General features: G+C 52.7%; 1 protein-coding gene and 1 long non-coding RNA gene across 2 annotated transcripts in view; one reads left to right on the top strand and one right to left on the bottom strand.

Annotated features, from left to right (window-relative positions):
* Positions 1 to 2,329: 2,329 nt before the first annotated feature.
* On the bottom strand, positions 2,330 to 10,200 carry LOC125913004 (uncharacterized). Its single transcript, XR_007454894.1, has 2 exons — positions 9,923 to 10,200; positions 2,330 to 2,549 (listed from the first exon to the last, which is right to left on the bottom strand). It is a non-coding gene; the product is annotated as an uncharacterized LOC125913004 (long non-coding RNA).
* ALPL (alkaline phosphatase, biomineralization associated) overlaps positions 9,424 to 10,651 on the top strand; it is a 58,361-nt gene continuing 57,133 nt past the window's right edge. The window contains exon 1 of the mRNA XM_049617876.1: positions 9,424 to 9,519. The gene's annotated coding sequence lies outside the window, so the exon portion shown is untranslated. The remainder of the gene's footprint in view (positions 9,520 to 10,651) is intronic.

The following is a 10,651-nucleotide window of genomic DNA, read 5'->3' as shown; positions in this document are numbered from 1 at the left end:
GCATTGAAGTATCCTTAAATGGCCGTGGTTCTGGTGCACGCTCTAGGCACACACATGGGCACATGCCCGCACATCCCCCACCGGCTTTGCCCAGGAGAAATAAGGGGGTGGGTTGGTTGTGCCTTCTCTCCCTGAAGAAACGCGGAAGTTGGATGATTTGTGGCTCATTTTAAGGAGAAATGGGGAAGTGAATTTTCCTGGGTAGGGCATTTTTGGTAACACAAAACAAAAATCGGGGTGAGAGGGAATTGTGAGGCTGGAACTGGAAATTCCAGGGATCTCCACGAGCCCGGGAGAGTAAGCTCTGCCAGGCCTCCTGCGCTGGAGGTGGGGACTGGAGAGCGGAAGCCTGGGGGACTCGCTCAGGGCCTTGGGCAGTAGGTCGCTCTTACCTCAGTTTCTCCCTGAGTGACTGTGCTCTCCTCCTCCCTCCGCTGGCCCGCTCCACGTCCTGTTTCCACTCGGTTCCACAAGGCGCCCCGCCCCAGGAGAATCTGACGTTGCCTCTCTCTTGATCGACAACTGCCCTCCCCTCAGTTTCTTAGTTCACATGGCCATGGGGTCAGCAGACCAGTCTAGGTTTGGGCTGAACCTGCAGTGTGTCCAGGTGTGCGCGCGCGCGTGTGTGCGTGTGCAGGGGTGTCCTGTGGTGGCTACTAAGAGCAATGGGTAGGGCGGTCGGGCCTCCCCCAGGAGGAGGGAAACTGCAAGCAGGCCCATTACGTAAGTCGGGATGAGAGCTCGGCCTCTCGCTGCGAGAACCGAGCAGCAGCAACAGTGGCTTCCAGGAGGAGGGAACTCATCATCCGGGTGTCCTGTCCCAGCGCTAAGCCAACTACTTCCTCGGGAGCTGCCATCTTGGCACTGTGTGACTCCACCCCCGCCCAGAGTTGATTGGCCCAGGAGTGGACATGTGACCCAACTGGGCCAATCCGATTCCCTCCTCTGGCCACCCCAAAACTGCTGTACCATGTGCACTTTGGTAGGCAGCCGTGGGGAGGCCAGGTCCTGAGGCAAAGACTGGGAAGAGGAGTCAGGGGGTCTGCAGGGAGAGAAATGAAGCAGGTGCAAAGAAACTCAGAGACGGGAAGTGGTCTGGTTGGTGATTGATCAAATCCCTGCTCCTAATTTCTTCTGGAGGCCTGGCAGCCTCCCTGCCTTTGGCTCCTTTGGACAAACTTCCTTTTAATAAATTCCTCCTTGCAGCAGTGGTTTTCTATTACCTGCAACTAGACTCCTCATTACAGATATCTAATAAAATAATAGTAATAATCAGTAATAGCTCATATTTATTAAATGCTTATTAGGTATCATACACTCTTCCCAGGTGTTTATATAGTTTGTCTTCAGCTTCTCAACAATGCCATGTGGTGTGTATTACTATGCCCATTTCACAGCAGACGAAATTCAGGTCACACAGCTCACTTGCTCAGGGTCACGTAGCCAGTGAAGCCAGATCTGTCTGAATCGAGGTAGTCTGATTCAGAGTGGGCTGATCATCACTACAGCCTTTCAACTAGAAGCTGTTAGGAGGTAGGGACTCAGGCCTTCTGAGGCCAAGTATCACATGCTTTGATTCCAGTCCTGCACCCATAACTCAAGCAGGGGGAGTTGGCAGCTGAAGTGAAGTGTTTGCCCTCTGCCCTACCCCCAACACCACCCCCACCCTTCGAGGTAGAGGAAGAGTCTGGAGTCCCTGGGTTTCCATGACACTGCACTTTGGGGTGGTAAAGATTAAACCACGGGCGTTCCTCCGAATGCCCAGAGCCCTCTGGAACCACCAACGAGGAGGCTGGAAAGGAGACCGAACTGTCCCGGAGGTATGGCATGTGGTTAGTCTTACCTTCCAGGAACACTTGCTGGCACTTTGTAAAAGAGCGGCAGCGCACCCTTCCTCCCCCGCTCAGAGACTGTGAAGCACCATGGTTAGGGGCTAGGAATTGTGTGCCAGCTGCCTGCTCTTGACTTGTTCTGCCAGCCTCTGTTTCATGGTCTGTAGAAGGGGATCGTAATAACCCCCATCCAGAGGAGAAAGTGAAATAATGGCATCCAGAGGATTTAAGAACCTGGGAGGGATTGGGAACATGTGTACAAGTTACACGAGAAAAGCAGGGACCTGCCGTCTGTCTCCTATGATCCCATGCTTTTAGAGTTTTTGTTTTGTTCTCTTCTGTTTTTAAATCTGGAAAGATAAATACCGAGGTGTTAAATGGGATATTTCTGTGTGATAAGATTACAGGCCATTTTCATTTATTTTTCCTTTTTGCATTTAAACTTTAAACTTTCTAGCATGAGCATAAATGAGCATATATTTGAAAACCTATCACACTTTACACATATCAAATATTTTTATTATTATTTACTTCTAAGTGCTTTGGCAAGTACAAAGTCATCCATAAATGCAAGAGTGTGAGTACTTGCCTGAGTCCTAAAGCCATTGTGTGTGGGGGTGCTTGTGAGCTGCCTCCCCAACACGCACTCCCGTCTTCCTTCAGAGCAGACTGGGTGAGCTGAATCCCATTCCACCTCCACCAGCGGGCCTGGATTGGCTGGAATCAATCACTGTGGTGACTTTGTTAGGGAGTCCATGACGGACATTGGGTCAATCCTAAGATTTGTGTTTGTTTGGGTGAGGAGATAGATTTCTACTTTTTAAAAATATCTTAAAGGAGACTTCTGTAACTTGCTAACATTGGCCTGAGTGAGAGTGGGGCCAAGAAGGAGGAAGAGGAGCTGAGACATGGAAAAACAGAGCAAAACCAAGTCCTGATTACATCACTGCGCCACTGCGAAAAGCCTCTCTGAACATAGACTTTTTGTTTTTGTTTGCCAGAGAATTCCCTTTATTTTCAAAACCCGTCTGAGAAGTTGGATTTTCTATTAGTTACAACTTCCTAGCTGATAGAGAAACTGGGACCAGAAGTGGGAGGTTGTGAGTAATAGACCCAGAGCTTGTGGGGCTCAGGAGATAGGAGGGGCACAGGTGGACCCCAGGCTCCTGGCTGAGATGTTGGCAAGTCTAAAATAGAAGGTGAAGGAGTTGGTTGTGCTGTAGTCTGTTGAATCTTGGAATTCAAACCGGTGCCTATAAGGCTGCTCTTTAAGGAGACTTGTGGGGAAATCTCAGGATTTTGGAATAGGTGTTCATTTTTTGTAGTCATTAGTTAATTTCTGCAAGAGACAGGACTCCGTGGACATAGGCCTGTTTAAAAGGAGGGAAGGAAGTAGGAGGGCTTTGCCAAGAGAAGCCCTTTATACCCATGGTCTGCAATCCAAGTTGACGGTGAGTTCAGGATTCCTGTTGAAAAGCAGAATGTTCTACGTCAAGCTGTATTTGGTGTAAGCAGAGCCAGGAAGTAAAAGCCTTGGCAGGAGATAAAACTGAACACCCCTCAGGTCCCTCACAAGCATATCCTGTTAGGCATTCTTTGTCTGACAAAGATGCCCAACTCCTACTCTTTTGCTTTTGCTGGGAGTCAAGAGGCCAGCTAGTGGTACCTCTCCACCCCTGCCATGGCTTTGACATGTCAAGGTAGAGGTCATTGGTGAAAGCAAGGGCAGGGGGATGCACTGAACCCAAGGCCAGTCGTCGGGAGATAGATATCCTCAGCCCATGTTCTGGAAACAAAGATGTGGCAGTCACATCTGGCTTGGGTTACTAGTATATGTATTTGATTAAAAGCAAATAGATTAGACACCTACTAAGCCTTTATGAATATCACTAAAGTAAACCTCAACCTACCAATATCGGCCTGCCATTGTCCACACCCTAAAGCATGCTCGGGTCCCTGACTGTGTCTAACAGGAAGTGAGGGGCCAAAGTGGTACAACCTCCAGTGAGAACATGTCCGAGAACCATCTCAGATGTGTCCGTTGGAAGACAGGGAGGTCATAGATAGGCTGAGGCACAGGCAGGAGGACAGACAAATCTTCAAGGAAGATTTTATCAGAGATGATGAAAACCTGGTGTGTTAGGGCAGGATGGAGAGTGGAAAAGGTCTCTCCCCTGCCATCCTGGGTACAGCCAGCTTTTCTTCTACTTATTAGGGATGGCTTGTCTCCTGCCTCCATTCTGGAAATGCCACGGGACTGCTAAGGCCAGGCCTGCCTGAATCTGCTCTGGCCTCTGGAATCCAACCCCCAGTAGATGGCCTTAGTCCTTCCTTTTGGCCTACGGGCTTCTCTGAGGCTGAGAATAGGAAGCAACATGCTCCCTTTCAGAGCTGGGAGCTCAGAGCTCAGAGCCTGCTCGCAAGCCCTTTTAGAAATAAAGGACAAAATGGGGACATTGTTCCCTGGACAATGGGGTTTCTCACAAGCGGGCTTCCCCTTTTGTGAGGAGGGCTCCCTTTAAGAGCAGCTGGGACTGGCCAGTTCTTAGGGTACTGAGCGCCAGCTGCAAAGCTGACTGATGGGAGGGACCCGGACTGGGGATGGAGTTGTCCGTGTGAAGGGACGCCTTGGGGTAGTACTGCCTGAAAGATTGGACTAAGAGAAGATGGGGACTGGAGCAAGCGCTAGGCTTCAGATGGGATTCAGACAGGGGTTGGGGCAGGATTAGGGAGTAAACCTAGGCCTGGGGCCGAAGCCAAGGCTGGTGTGAGGCTTGGAGGGTAGAACTGGTCCGGGAGGGCATGTCACACACAGCGCAAAAGCCCAGGCATGAGACATAGGCAACTCAGGTTCTCCGTTGACTGGTTGTCCTCAGACAGGCTCTCTCTTGCCTTTCATCTTTGTTCCAGTGTTATCTTCTTGGCCTTCAACACCCTATTTAATGCCACAATCTGCCCCCGGGAGGCACTCTTGTTCTTCCTTATAGCTCTTTATCCACTTCCTTAACATTTCTTTTTAAAAAATGTTTATTTATTTTGAGGGAGGGGGAGGGGCAGAGAGAGAGGAGAGGGAGACTCCCAAGTAGGCTCTGCACTGCCAGCTTGGAGCCCAACGCAGAGGTTGAACTCACAAACATGAGATCATGACCTGAGCCAAGGTGAAGAGTCGGTCGCTTAACCAACTGAGCTACCCAGGCGCCCCCCCCGCCCCCACTTAACATCGTCTAATGTACCATATAACTTAGATATTTATAATGTTTATTATCTGTCTTCCCTAACTAGAATGTCAACTCCATAAGGACAGAGATCTTTGTTTTATTCACTTGTGTCCCCAGTCCCTAGAAGAGTGCCTGGCACGGAGCAGTCATCCATCCGTTGGACGAATAAAATTGTTAAGCTTCTCTGAGCTGAGAGCTTCCTCCTTTGAAAAGCGAGGAGGACATTCATGACGCAGCCTCAGCGTTGCGGATTTAGTGGACATAGCGTTTTACACCCGCCCGGCAGGCACTTGTGCAAATGACAGCCTGTGTATGCCTGAGCTTCCTCACCTGTCAAGTGGGAATAAAAGTCCTACTTTGTAGGGTTGTTGTGAGGATCAGATAGGTTAACAGGTGCAAAGCACGTAGACCAGGGCCTGTCACGAAGTCAGTGTTCAGTACTGTTGGGCGTCATGTTGGTCGAACGAAACCGTCTTCTCCTTAGTCTTCCAGAGCCTTTCAGTTCATTGTTCTATGGAGCTGAAGGTGGGGCTGAAAGTGGTACCGGGACACAAGTGGCTGAAACTTTGGTTATGCCTGGGCTTGAGATGGAATGATCCTTTGAATACAGGGGTCAGAATAGACAAAGCATTTCCAGAGCCCAGCGCCCTTAAATGTCAACCTAGAGGGGCTCCGGGATGGCTCAGTCCGTTAGGCGCTGGACTCTTGGTTTTGGCTCAGGTCATGATCTGGTGGTTTGTGAGATCTAGCCCTGAGACGGGGTCTGCACCGGTGGTACAGAGCCTGCTTGGGGTTCTCTTTCTCCCCCTCTCTCTGCCCCTTCCCTGCTCGTGTGCTCTCTAAACAAACAAACAAACAAACAAACAAACTTTAAAAAAAAAAAAAAGCTAAAAAAAATATCCACCTAGATTTCAGGCAGTCTTTCCCCAGCCCCAGGTCAGAGCCCACTCCTCACTGCCCCCTCTCCCCCCACCAACCCCTGGAAACAGACCTCAGAGTTTTGTCTCTTTTCTCTCTGTCCCTTCTCCTTCCTCTCTCTCCATCCAGGGCCTGAGCCACCAGTGCTCTCCATCTCAGCATTTCCCAGTGAAGGAGGCTCCCCAAGGGGCAGTGGAAGTCAGAATTAGAACTCTGGACCTCCTGGCCTTCTCATCTCAAACCTGGCTTCTAAGGCCTGGTAAACTTCAGGCCTTGTTAAAAGCAGGGGGCTCATCGCATGTTCTTAATAAATATGGAGTAAATAGATGAGTAGAAAAAAGTAGAAGCCCCAGCTTTGACCCTGACCTTTATTTTTTAATTAAAAAAATTTTTTTTAATGTTTATTTATTTTCGAGAGGGGCAGAGAGAGAGAGGAGGATAGAGGATCTGAAGTGGTCTCTGTGCTGACAGCAGACAGCCCGATGTAGGGTTCGAACTCACGAACTGTCAGATCATGACCTAAGCCGAAGTTGGACACTTTAACCGACTGAGCCACCCAGGTACCTCGACCCTGACCTTTAAGTAAATAACATCTTTGGACTTCAGTTTCCTCATCTCTTGTGGGGACTATAAATGCCTGCCCTGTCCACCATATAAAAGTGTTGTGAGACTCATTAGATCATTAGTTCTTTGGGCAAAGGGGACTTGGAGGTCAGGCAGTCCAAGTTGCTTACTTTTCCAATAAGGAAACAGAGCTCCAGAGACAGGGGATGTGTAGACGTAGAGAAACCTAATATAATGAATTGCTTTCTACCAGCCAAGTGGTCTCAGAATCCTGGACTCCCTCTGGATTTAGATATTGTCAGTCCATCCAGGCAGAGGGCATCTGAGCCTAGGCAGGGAAAGTGACTTTCTCAGCTCCCCCAGAAAGCTAGGGCAGAGCCGGAAGGTGGGGATCCTGGTTTCCCATCCAGGCCTCCTTCCTGCTTCACTGACAGCACCGGGAAGGGAGGTACCCAGGGAGCATGGGCAGCAGTGGCTGCTGGGTGCCCCCTGCCCCTGCTTCAGTTGAATTTCCTTGTGGGACAGAGCCCAGGAGCAGGCTAGGAGAGGTAAGGCAGGAAGGAGGTGGGGTTGCCCAGGCAGTGGTTCCTCTCAGTGGACTCCCAAAGTGGGATAGTACCTTGGGGAAAATCATCCAGACACAGGGGCCCCAAGCTGGCCATGTGGTGCACCCAGAAGATCCTATCCCTCATAGCTTTGGGGAGATCAGAAGTCAGGGGTTGGTGCTGGGGACCCATGACAGGTGGAATAGAGTTCCCCCAACTTCCTGCTGGCTCAGCCTCCCAGCATCTGTCTACGCTGTGACAGGCACACTTACCATGCCTGGGGATTTTCCCCTGGCTCACTGATGATGACACCATCTCAAGCCTCTTCCTATCCCTAAACCCTTCCTTGGAGTTTGTAAGCAATGACAGAGGCCTTCTTAGCTTCTGGTCAGTTCTGGATGTTTTCAGCCACAATGTCTTATACAAACGTGTATTTCCTAAACTTCACTCATTTACCACATCCATGATTTTTGCTGTAATAACCTAAGCCATTAAATATATAAATAATGCTCTTGAAAAAGAAAAGGGGTGTGCATGGCACCTGGGTGGCTCAGTCAGTTGAGAGTCCGGCTCTTGATTTTGGCTCAAGTCATGATCCCAGGGTTGTGGGATCGAGCCCTGCATCAGGCTCTGAGCTGAGCATGGAGCCTGCTTGGGATTCATTCTCTCTTTCTCTCTCGCCACCCCTCTCCTCTGCTAAAGAAACCTTGTATTACTCCTGTAAATGAAGAAACAATATCAATTGTTAAAAATACAGAAAGCCAAAACAAATGCAAAGACATTCTTGGTTTCTGGTGCCAGGTCCCACTTCTGGCTCCAGTCTTACTGGCAAGTCATGTACTCTTTCTGGGACTCTGTTTTCTCTTCTGTAAAATGGGATTGTTGGGAAATAATACATGCAAGATGCCTGGCCCTGAGCTGCCATGGAGCAGGTCAGAGAGTTCTGGGCTGGTATTGGGTTCTGCTGGTGCTGACACCATCTCCCCTCTGCTCTAGACTTGACCCCCTTCTCACTTTTAGGACAAGGTGGCTGCAGGAAGATTGGGCTTAGATATTGAGGATGGCAGAGATCTGGGGGACCCAACGTCCGTGCCTTCAAATCTCCAACTGGCTTTTGTGGGTTAGAGGCACAGATTGCTCCAGGCAGCCCTAAAGGCCACCGAAAATACCCTTTTCTCGGGAGGCAGTCAGGTCTTTGTCACTGAACGCATTCAGACATTGCTGGGAGACTTGGCAGAACATTGTCAGGAGAATTCAAACTCAGTCTGGTTCTCAGGGAAAGGAGGCAGATCCCCCCTGCTCATGGGGCTGGTCACTGGGGAGTAGGGGACGAGGCCTATAGTGCTGGGATCTACTCCTGTCCACCCCCCTCACATTCATCTAGAATTTTAGAGTTTCCTGTGCGCTTTTCAACTACTCTCTCATATGACTCTCCCAGCAAGTGGTGAGGGAAGCCAGGGAATACAGTGGCTATGGAACAGGGGGATCCATAGGGGCCAAGTGACTTGTCCAAGGTCACCAGGGTGGAGTCTTGAACCAGGGATGTCTGACTCCTTTTCTTGGGAAGTGTGGTTCACTCCTCTGTCACCCAGGAGGCTAGTGGCTGGGAATCTGTCTGGGACAAGTCAGCATGGACCCTGGCTGGCCCTTTCCCTCTCAGGAGAAAAGAGGTAACAGCCCCTGTTTAGCGGAGGCTCCCCTCTGGAAGCCACCCCTCCTAGGTCACCCTCTGCTTCCTGTGGCCCTAGCCGAGGAGAGAACCCAAGGGCAGGGAAGAGAGCTAGCCGGGAAGAGTGTTAGCCGTCTGAGACAGAGGACACGTGCATAAAGACGAATAGAGATATGGAGAGACCCGAAGAAAGGTAGACAGACACAGACAGACACACAGAGAAGGGCAGAAAGACAGAGGGTAGGAGAAAGACCCACAAGAGACACAGAACGAAGTTAGAACCAAAGATAAAGACAACTGGGCTACGCGCGCGCAGAGACCTGAATCCGCCAGACCTCGCAGAGAGGGAGGCAGAGAAGGCCCCGGCGGGAGGAGGACAGGGACCGAGAGAGCGGGGAGGGGAGGGGGCGGTGGAACAAGCCGGCAGCTGGGGCCCCCCCGCCGTCCCTCCCCCGCGGGCCGAGGAGCCCGACGGAGCTGGGGCGCCCCGTCTCCCGGCAGGGGGCGCCCTGGCCGCGCTGCCAGGTCAGCCAACACAACTCCGGCGGGGGGCGGGGCGGGGAGGACCGGGCCCGGGCCGGGGGAGGGGGCGGGGGCGGGCGCGGGGGAGGGCTGCCCTGGCCTCCCTCCCGGCCCCGCGGCCGCCTTTATAAGCCCGCGGGGGAGGTGGCCCCGGCAGCGTCGCGCTCCCGCCACTCCGGGCCCTCGGTCCCAGCGCACCGGCCCCACGTCACTTGTGCCAGGACAGACCTTCGCCCACGAACTGTGCTCAGGTAAGGACCCGATGCCATCCCCCGGCTCTCCGGGATCCCTGGGGACGTGGTCGACCCGGGCCCCTCCCACATCCTCCCTTCGTCCGGGACCGGCGGCGAGAAGGGATAGAAATGTCAGAGCGCGGACCTCCGCGCCTGCACACCACCCAGGGCGGCCCGTTCGCGACCCTCAGCCACCTGTCCCGCTCCCGAACTCGTGCACATCCGAGGCTCTCGGCAGCGCGCTGGGCCAGGCTGGAGGTTGGACGTGGCGCCCACGGGGACCGCGAGCTAAGGGGACCGCGCTCGGGACCGCCGCTGCAGTCCTAGGGTCTCCTGCCTCCTAGGTCTCTGCCTGGGACCTACACCTGTCTTCACGCCTCTCCCCGGTGTCCCGTGACCGAGCTGCCCTGATGATACCCACCTGGTGGGAGATCCAGAGACTCAGGCTGCCAACCCCAGCACCCTGCCTGGTGTCTTTTCATGCCTCCCACCTAGGAACCTCTAGATCACGCTCAGACGCTTGGGGAGGAGGCTGGTGTGTCCACGTGGGGTCCAAAGTAGTTTGGGGCAAAGCTGGAATGAGCAGAGGGAGGGAGGCTCTGGGGTCCCAGAGCCGCGTGGTGGCGGGGGAGGGGAGAGGGGACAACTGGCCTGTGAGTGTTTGCTGGGAGTTGGGGTGGCCACAGCAGCGGGGAGGGGGGGGGGCAAAGCCCTGGACCCCTGGAAGCAGAGGGAGCCTACCCCTCACCTCTGGCTGCCCACAGGTAAGTGGGTTGCCCAAGGCTGATTCCCATGCCCAGTTTAGGTTAAATGCATGGTCACAATGGTGGGGGAGGAAGCTGAGAAAAGCCCCATCATTGTCCCTTCTGACCCTTTTCTAACACATAATGGGGTTGGGGGAGGGGGGCCTTTACAAAGACCTCTGGGTGGAGGAGGAAAACGCTGGAGATCAAAAGAAGCTTCTGATTCTGAGGCCAGAAAGGGCTTTTGAGCCCTGGGGAAAACTTGTACAGGTGGGCAGGTTTCCCAAGGAGGCAAGGGTTGGCTCCTTGACTTAGTGAAGATGCCAGAGACTGCATTGAGGGCCTGATGTGTGCCAGGCCTGCCCCAGCCCTTCACGTGCACCATTTGGTTTACACATGGGGAGACT

This window comes from Panthera uncia (assembly GCF_023721935.1).
Source record: "Panthera uncia isolate 11264 chromosome C1 unlocalized genomic scaffold, Puncia_PCG_1.0 HiC_scaffold_4, whole genome shotgun sequence".
NCBI classification, from domain to species: Eukaryota; Metazoa; Chordata; class Mammalia; order Carnivora; family Felidae; genus Panthera; species Panthera uncia.
Note: the sequence above shows the minus strand (reverse complement) of the source record. Positions and strands in the feature narration are given on the sequence as shown.